Source organism: Numida meleagris, chromosome 19 (assembly GCF_002078875.1).
Source record: "Numida meleagris isolate 19003 breed g44 Domestic line chromosome 19, NumMel1.0, whole genome shotgun sequence".
In the NCBI taxonomy this organism is placed as follows: Eukaryota; Metazoa; Chordata; class Aves; order Galliformes; family Numididae; genus Numida; species Numida meleagris.
Window position 1 is genome coordinate 751,266 of NC_034427.1, and position 8,192 is coordinate 759,457.

Consider the following 8,192-nt stretch of genomic DNA (forward strand, 5'->3'; position numbering starts at 1 on the left):
AATGGGGCTGGAAAGGGCTCACCAGAAGGAAGGAGGGGCTTTGGAACGACCTGGGCTTGCAGAAACTGTCCATAAGGAAGGTCTGGTCCAACATTCAGCCCTGAGATTGGGTTAGGATGACACCAAGTCAAAGAAAGTCAGAGCTGTAGTTGTACCAGGGCTGAAAGCTGCTGCAGAAGTACCTGGGAGCTGCCAAGAGAGCTGGGCTGGGTGAAAGCAGTCCAGAAAATCACTCGGAGGCTGTCCCCACAGCTCAGCTGGAGACCAGCTCCTGGGGCTGGGGGATGGCAGGGAAGCAAGGGGAGAGCTCGGAGGGAGCCGTCGCAGGAAGCTGAGGGCTGCCAGGAGCACAGCACTAGCAGAAAGCTTTGCTTGAGCGAGGGTCTTCTCAACAGCCTTCCACAAAATAGTTAGGGTTGAATGAAAGATAGAGCTTACAGCTAAGCCTGGACTGGGGCTTCATCAGCAAAGCAGGGGCTACCAAGAGAGCTGGGCTGGTGGAAGTCATTGTCACAGCAATGGCTGTGGGGCCTTTTCTGCTGTTCCGCAGGAAAATGAGAGCAAGGTGAGTGCAGTGGCTGGGACAGAGAGCAGGGCTGTAGCTGGACTGTGGCTGGAACGGGGCTGCCAAGAGAGCTGGGCTGGGACAACTTCCACTGGGGTTTTCACATCTAGCACTCAGATGCAAAATGAGGGCCAGGGCTAAGGCTGACATAAGGTGGAAGCCCAGGGTTTCCGTCAGAAACAGGCTGCCAAGAGACCTTGGCTGGGAATAGTCTTTGGCATGGCAGCCGCTTTGAAAGGTTCAACTTTAAAATGAGGGTTAGGGTAACACTGAGGGAAAGGGACAGCACAGAGAAATGACTGGAGCAGCACTGGAAATGGGCTGCCAAATCCAAGCGGGAGCTGAAAAGACCTGGGCTTGGAGAAACCTCTGGGCTGGAAATGGCTTCGCAGCCTTCTCTGCAGCTCCTCCAGAAGGGACGGACAGCACTGGGAAAGAGAAAGCCAGAGCTGCTGACAGAGGGGGGCTGGAAAGGAGCTGCCAAAAGGAAATGCTGCTGGGAGCCCCATGCTGGGGGAAAGCCTTTGGTTTGTGAAATGGCTCCGGGGGCACATCCAAGGGACAAGGAAGGCTGGGGACTGGAGTGCAGGATAAGAGTTGCTGTTCGACTGCTGGGAATGGGCTTTGAGAGCAAACTGGGGGCTGCTAAGATGCTGGGAAGAGAGAAGTCTTTCACCTGTGCAATGCCTGGGGGGTCCTCGCGTACAATTCAGCAGGAAAACAAGGGCTGGGTTAGAGAAAAGGACGACTTCTCCATGTAGGGTAACACAAGGCAGCCCTAGAATCAGGCTCCTGCTTGCCTTCGTTCAGGTGCAAAGGGAATAAGAGCACAGCGACAAACAGCATTTTTTTAAATCAAATGTTTGTTTTCAGAAACTGATGCTTTGCTGATGCTGGCTGAATTCTTACAAGGACAGGTAAAATATCAAATTTTGCCTTTTTCTTCCTCAAAAACAATATTCATTCCCGTTGAAACCCTACAAAAAAGGCAGCCTGAGGCACTGCAAAGATTTGCACTGCAAAACAGTGAGAGCTAGACAAGGATTATTCCAGCTGTGTAGAGCAGCTCCAGCACACAAAGCACCAACACCACCTAAGATGGAATTATATTAAAATGTATCTTGTGGGAATGAGCTGTAATTAGACTGGCCCACAAGTCTGATAATCTTCACAGCCAACGAGCTCAGAACATTACATGTGTTAACAAGCAGAAGAAGACTATGCCCACAGGTTATATATTCCAAGAGCAGGCAATGGGATGAGTCTGAACCATCCACATTGCTCTCAGGTGATGCCCTACTTGCTCTTGGGCTCTCACTTCTGGAACTCCAGCTGATTTCACAGCGCATCCAAATCCAACCAACCAAAGGATGCAAGCTCTCTCATCACCAGGATATCCACCGCCCACCAGAGGTGCCCCACACAACATCACATACAGCAGCACAGTCTCTGTGCCCCCTGCCACAGAGACGTTCCAGAAAGAAAGTTTTATTCCTCTCCGTTATCCAAAGAGCAACTTTCATTTCCTGCAGGGAAAATCTGTGGGGTGGCCGAGCGAGCCCAGATGCCCCCGGTAGGTGGGGGCACAGCCCTGCCACACACTTTCCAGCCGCAGCCAAAGGGGCTGCAAACTCAGACAAAGGAGAGATCTCTCTGTCTATAGAAACCAATGGCACCTTCCCAGGAAAGCTCCTTATTGAGCACGGACAAGAAATTTTTGCTTTATTAGACACACATCCCTGCAGCACAGTGCCATTTTCAGCTGCCTGCAAGAGGCAGGCAGGTGGCTTCCCTCTTCAAAGGGGAGAGCTAACAGATTTTTATCTGCAGAAATAAGCTGCAGTCAGGAAACAACGTATGCAGTTATAACAAAAACCAACCCAAGCGCCAGGTCCCCAGAGACTGCTGATCCTTTTCAGGCAGACGAGCAGAAGGGGCACGCAGCTCCTCACAAGGGAAGCACGAAGCGTGCCAAGAGATGGGATTCTGGGCACCAGGAGTGCTCACAGGGCACCTCCTGAAGGGCACCATGGGTGCCAGCAACACCAGTGCTCATACACCCACCAAACCTCCTCTTTCCACTTTCTAGAGATACCCAGAACTGGAACACATCCCAAGCTTCTGCGATGCGGAGTGGCACAGAGCAGAAGCAGGCAGCAGCCCAGGGCCATGGCCACAGAGGCAGCAAGAAGCATCCCACCTCCATCTCCCTGCGGCGCTTCCCACCAGACAGGGGGTGCAAACCTCCCTTGCTTCCAAAGCATCATGTGGATTCTCGCTCTCCTCCCTCCCACGGCTTTGATTATGGAAAGGATGCCTTGAAAATTCAGATCCCAAACAGGCACAACACGTCACACTCAGCCCCGAAGGACAAGTTGTAGAGGCAGCAAGACAAAGAAGAGATGAGAATGGCACAGCCGTGCCATAAAATCACTGATGTTCAGCAGCAGCTCTGCTCTGACACAGAAAGCAGCACATTTCCTTGGTGCTTGGGCACAGCTTGGAGGAAAAGAGGAGATGAGCCAAGAGGGCTGGGTCCCAACCTGCCAGCAGAGACCAGGCTCAAGGACTGCAGCCAGCCCACATCGTTTCTGTGTTAGGGTGAGGCTTCATGTGCAGCCTTTCAGCCTCCGCAGAGCTGAGGCACTAACACCGGCAAGGACAGATCAGGACTCCGTACCCTTTGCAGCTAACAAGAACTAGGCACAGCCCAGGCACCGAGCAGCCATCTGTGCTAGCTGGCACATCCACGCTGCACGTGAGCAGCAGGAGGAGACCTCTGGGTTCACCTGGGACAGAGCAGGAACAGAGCTCCAGGCCTGCACTGTCCTGCAGCCACCACCTGGATTGACCGGCACCCTTCCCCTAGTCACCAAGGAGCCGAGACAGGCACCCACAGCAGCCTGGTCCTGTTTGGCTCTCACTCCCTCACCAGCCCCTGTTCCTAGGCACATTTCAGCCAGTGGAGCTCCGGGAGCTCGCAGCCCAAGGATCTCTGGTACAACCCAGAGGGACCCAACTGCTACAATCCTGCATGCCCACCTGGAGCAGGTGCTCTGTGAAAGTACATCCCTGTCCTTGGACAAAAGAGGGCTCCTGCACACCTTGCAGCCCGCTGCAGTGATGTGGGCTGATGCATTACCTACCTGCAAAACCCCAAAGAGGCAGAGCTAGGGAAGGGGGAAGGAGCAACATTTCTCCCAGTTCCTCCCATCCAGGCTCCAGCAGGCTCAGCTCGGCATGGCCCAGCACAGCCACCTGCACCGGGCAGCACAGCACCCTGCAGCATGCTTGGCACCCAAGAGTTTCTCCATGGGATGCTCTGAAGGTGCCCAGCCCTGCCAGAAGCCCTCGATCCGCAGGGGTGGTGCTACATAACTCTCACATCAAGCACATGGGGCAAAAATGGCGATAGCTCCTTTTAGGAGTTTTCAAATGCAGCAGCAGCCCCACACCAGGCTCACTCCCCATAGCCACTGCAGCAGGGCTTGTTTGTGCGGCTGCAGCTGCTCCACCTCGGCCACGCTGAGAGCCCAGGCAGGGAGCAGACTTCAGTCTCGGCATGCAGGGCCCAGCAGGCAGAGTGCTGCTGGGGTGTGAGCCCCTGGCACGGATCCTGCGGGGCGGTGAGCTGTGTTCCCAGCGCTCCGCAGTGCCTCCCCCACATCCTGCCTCCAGCCCTCCGCTGGGGGGAGAGAATGCAAATCTTGGGTTGTAATTCTTCCAAGTTAAAAATAACCCAGTAGTTTAGTGAGAGAGAATCAGCAGCAGAGAGGCAGGGGGCTGGGGAGCCTGCAAGCTTGCTGCAAGGCAGCTCTGGCATACATTTTTTCCTTCCCAAGCACGGGATATGGAGAGGCAGCCTCCCAGCTCTGCACATGCAGCTGCAGAAACCCAGATCCCTCCAGCATCCCAACCTCACTGTGCAGCCAAATGCGCTTTGCATCAAAGCTGCCCCCAGGCTCCAGCAGGATGGGGGCACAGACCCCACTTTCCTGAGCAGGGACACAAGGCAGCACTAAGGGGAGAAAAGAGAGGGCAGAGAGAAACCAGAAGCCAGGTGGGAACACATATCGCATGGGTGCACATGTCCAGGGCAGGCGTGCAGAGCAGCACACCATGGGAGGCCTCAGGGCAGGCGGAGTTGTGCTCCCAGCAGCCTCCTGTCCTTAGAATATTTTCAGCTCTTTAAAAAAAAAGAAAAAAAAAGGTTGGGGAGAATTAAACAGTACCAATGCATGTGACAGTTCTACCAGCCATGCCTCCCCAGTGCACTCAGCTCCATCCAACCCCATGGGGCAGGCAACGAACAGCCAGGGTCTCCTCACTCCATGGGAAAAGGAACACGATCCTGACAGCAGCGCAGGGCTCCTACAGCATTCCCCCCAGAAGCTGGTTCAGCAGCATGCCGCCTCAGGCAGCCCCCAGTCCAGGAGCAGCAACCACGTCCCAGCACATGGGACAGTGCCACTGCCCGCACTCCAGGGATGCTGTGCTGGCACACAGCGAGCAGGAGCACACGCAGGGTGGGTGCAGCCTCCAGCCAGCTGTGTTACATGACTCTAACATCAAGCTCATGGGGCAAAAATGGTGATAGCTCCTTTTAGGAGTTTTCAAATGCAGCTCCTAACCCACGACTTGTAACCACGATGACCTTCAGCAGTTACTTCAAAGACACGCAGTGCCATGGGGCTGGTGAAGGAGAGTTTGCTGAGAGTGCAGCAAGCACAGCAGCAGAGACCAACAGCATGAGGGGAGGAAAGCTGCAAAACTGCGAGAGCCCCCTTGGTTTTGTCCACTGGCGGCACGCAGCAGAGCCCACAGCAGCACTGCCTGGCCAGCCAGCAGCTACAGGAGCACGCAGCAGCCAAAGTGAGGGAAATGGAGCTGGAGCTGCTGAGCAGCAGCTCTCAGTGCCTTTCTGAGCAGCCTGCAGTACTGCGGTTTGGAGCAGGGATGTGCCTGCTGCCAGCAGCACTCCTGGCACAGGGAAGCGGTCGAGATCGGGACAGGTTTCCCAGGGCGAGGTCTGTGCCCTCCCAACCAGCTGGCCGAGTCTCACTCCGCACAGTTGCTCATAAGCCCCTGGCAGCGGATTTCAATCTTCAGCATCAGCAGGGCAAAAAGGCAGAAGGAAAATAAAACAAAAGCTAACCCCTGCAGCTCTGTACCTGTGCAGACAAGGGAGAGAAGGGAGCAGGAGCAGCTTGCCCAGCCCTGCGGCCAGGGCCGGGAGCTCAAGGCATGCAGCTTTCTGCAGGCAGCTGGGTGCCACGCTCCAGCTCCTGCCACCATGCTGCCCAAGTCCACCACAAAGCACCAAAGCGTGGCATTTTCCAGCCCTTCGCTCCCCATTAAATACAATCACACACTGGTATAGCATTCAGTCGAGGCCACCACACAGGCCAAATGAACCCTAAGCTACCCTGTCCACCAAATTGTAATTAGACATTTCTCTGCCACCAGCATCATGTTTTTCCTCCACTTATTCACAGGCCCAAGCATGTCCATCAGCAAGCCAAGGGAAGGACATGAATCATGCTCAGAGAACAGATGCACCAGTGACCATGGAGCCTATCCACTTCTTCCATCGTGCTCTCAGTATTTCATTTCCTACTCTGAATGCTGTGGCTGAGCAGCCTGTGGCATGCTGCACCTCGTGCTGACCGTTCATGGTGCTCTGTGCTGCAGGAGCTGGCACCACGCTCAGCAGGAAGGCATCCCCTCTTGCTCACTCAGGGACTGCACACCAACCTGCCCAAGGAAAGCACGTGCAAAGGTTGCCAAGGAGGCTGTATGAAGCTAAGGGTCAAAGCACACAGGTGACAATGCAGCCCTGGTAGAATTTTAGGTGGAAAAGGGCAAAGTAGCAGCTCCAAGGACATGCTCTTCATGCTGGAAGAATGCATGAAGCGCCTGGCTGGTAACCTCAGTCAGAGATGGGATCCTGGGCTTGGTTCCTACAGGAGGAGCCAGACTTCCCAGCAGCATCCCAAAAGCCTGAATTTTCGGGCTGAGGTCCCAGATGGCCTCTTCAGAGGCTCCTTACAGCAGGCCCATCACATGGCTGCTCTCTAGCTACCAGGAGGGACAGAGAGGTTTCTGCAGAAACAAGCGCCCATGCATTCGGCACATTTTTCTCATTCTTTTTATCTTTCACTCAAAGCGCTCTTCAGGCTTCAGTTAGCTGCCCAAGGCCATCCTCAAGGTCACTGGGCCAATACAGATGCCACCAGGCACACAATTTAGCCCACAGCACCTTTCTTAGTGCTGAATGTATGCAACAGCCAGATCAACTGGTAGGTCTCAACAGCTGCAATTCTAAGAGCCTTTGGTAAGGCTGCTGCCTGAGAGCCACACACGCTAAGAGCGGTGTCTATCCCAAGGCAGACAGTCAAAAAATGAGATAGCGTTTCTGAAAGCAGACACCCTCCTCTCTTGCTGTTGACATCCTGCACAGCAAACTCAAGCTGTCAGAAAGCAGCTTTGCCACAATGCAGCCTGCTCCTCAAAGGCAATCAGAGCCCTTTGTGCCTCTGCTTTCCAACTGTAGAATCAGGATAAAAATCAGCCTCTGCAGCGGGGCTGCTGAAAGGATGAGCAAGCACTTGCAATGCCCCTCGAGCCAGGGCTGTGTGGATGGATGAAGACCACATCTGATGGCCCAGCACAGACTCCCAGCTGGGACGGCACAGCAGCACTGGCTGCATCTCCAAGCACTGACACTGAGCCCACTGTGGAGCCCAGTCCCTCTGTAGACTGTTTCTCCCCATGTTTCTGTCAAGACTTCTCCGCTGAAACTCTGTGCCCAAGACCTGCCCTGAGCCCTGGCTGCCCTCAGTATCATTTGCTGCTGTCTGCAGCCAGCTTTAAGCTCTCCCTACGCCTTCCCAAGGCAGGGTGCAGAGCAAGGCTCTGTGAGAGGGCTCATACTGCAGTCCTGGGCTTTGGGAACTACAGGGAACTGTGGTAATGGTGGGCAGACCAGGGCAGCCCTGAATTCACCAAGCATGTTGAAGGCCTGCAAGCTGTACTTCAGTGCACGGCAAGCGAGCAGCCCTGTTTAGGGCCAGGCAGCACTGCCAGCCCCATCCCACAAGGTCTCAAAACCCAGGTGACGAAGACTGCTCAGCTTGGTCTGTGCACCCTCATGCACAGAGGGTAGAGGTTGGATGGGGAGAAGAAAAGACCCCAGGAGAACATCCCTATCACAGGACATCTCCAGCACCACCACGACAGCCCAGAGAGGTCACTGGCTTGATGCTACCAAGTTCAAGGAGGCTGCACTAGCCCCAAGCCCCCATCCCCACACAGGGCAGGGGCTGGCTGCCCACACCCTCCCACTCTGTTAGAGCCAGCAAGGTGCTGTCCCGAACAGCCAAGGCCTGAGGGTTTGCTGTGTGCTGCGGTGAGGTCCCACAGCTCATAGCATCTGGTCCGCCTATACATCCTTGGAGAAACTAACAAACATCAGCCCAAAATAGCAACAGACAAATCCGCTGTTCTACAGGCCCAAGAACTTGCATACTGCAGCATCAGGGCTGCTTCTGGGGTGTCTAAAGACAAGGAGAGAACACAAAATGTAGCAAACTCTCCTGATCCAGCACAAAGCCCAGACACCTATTCC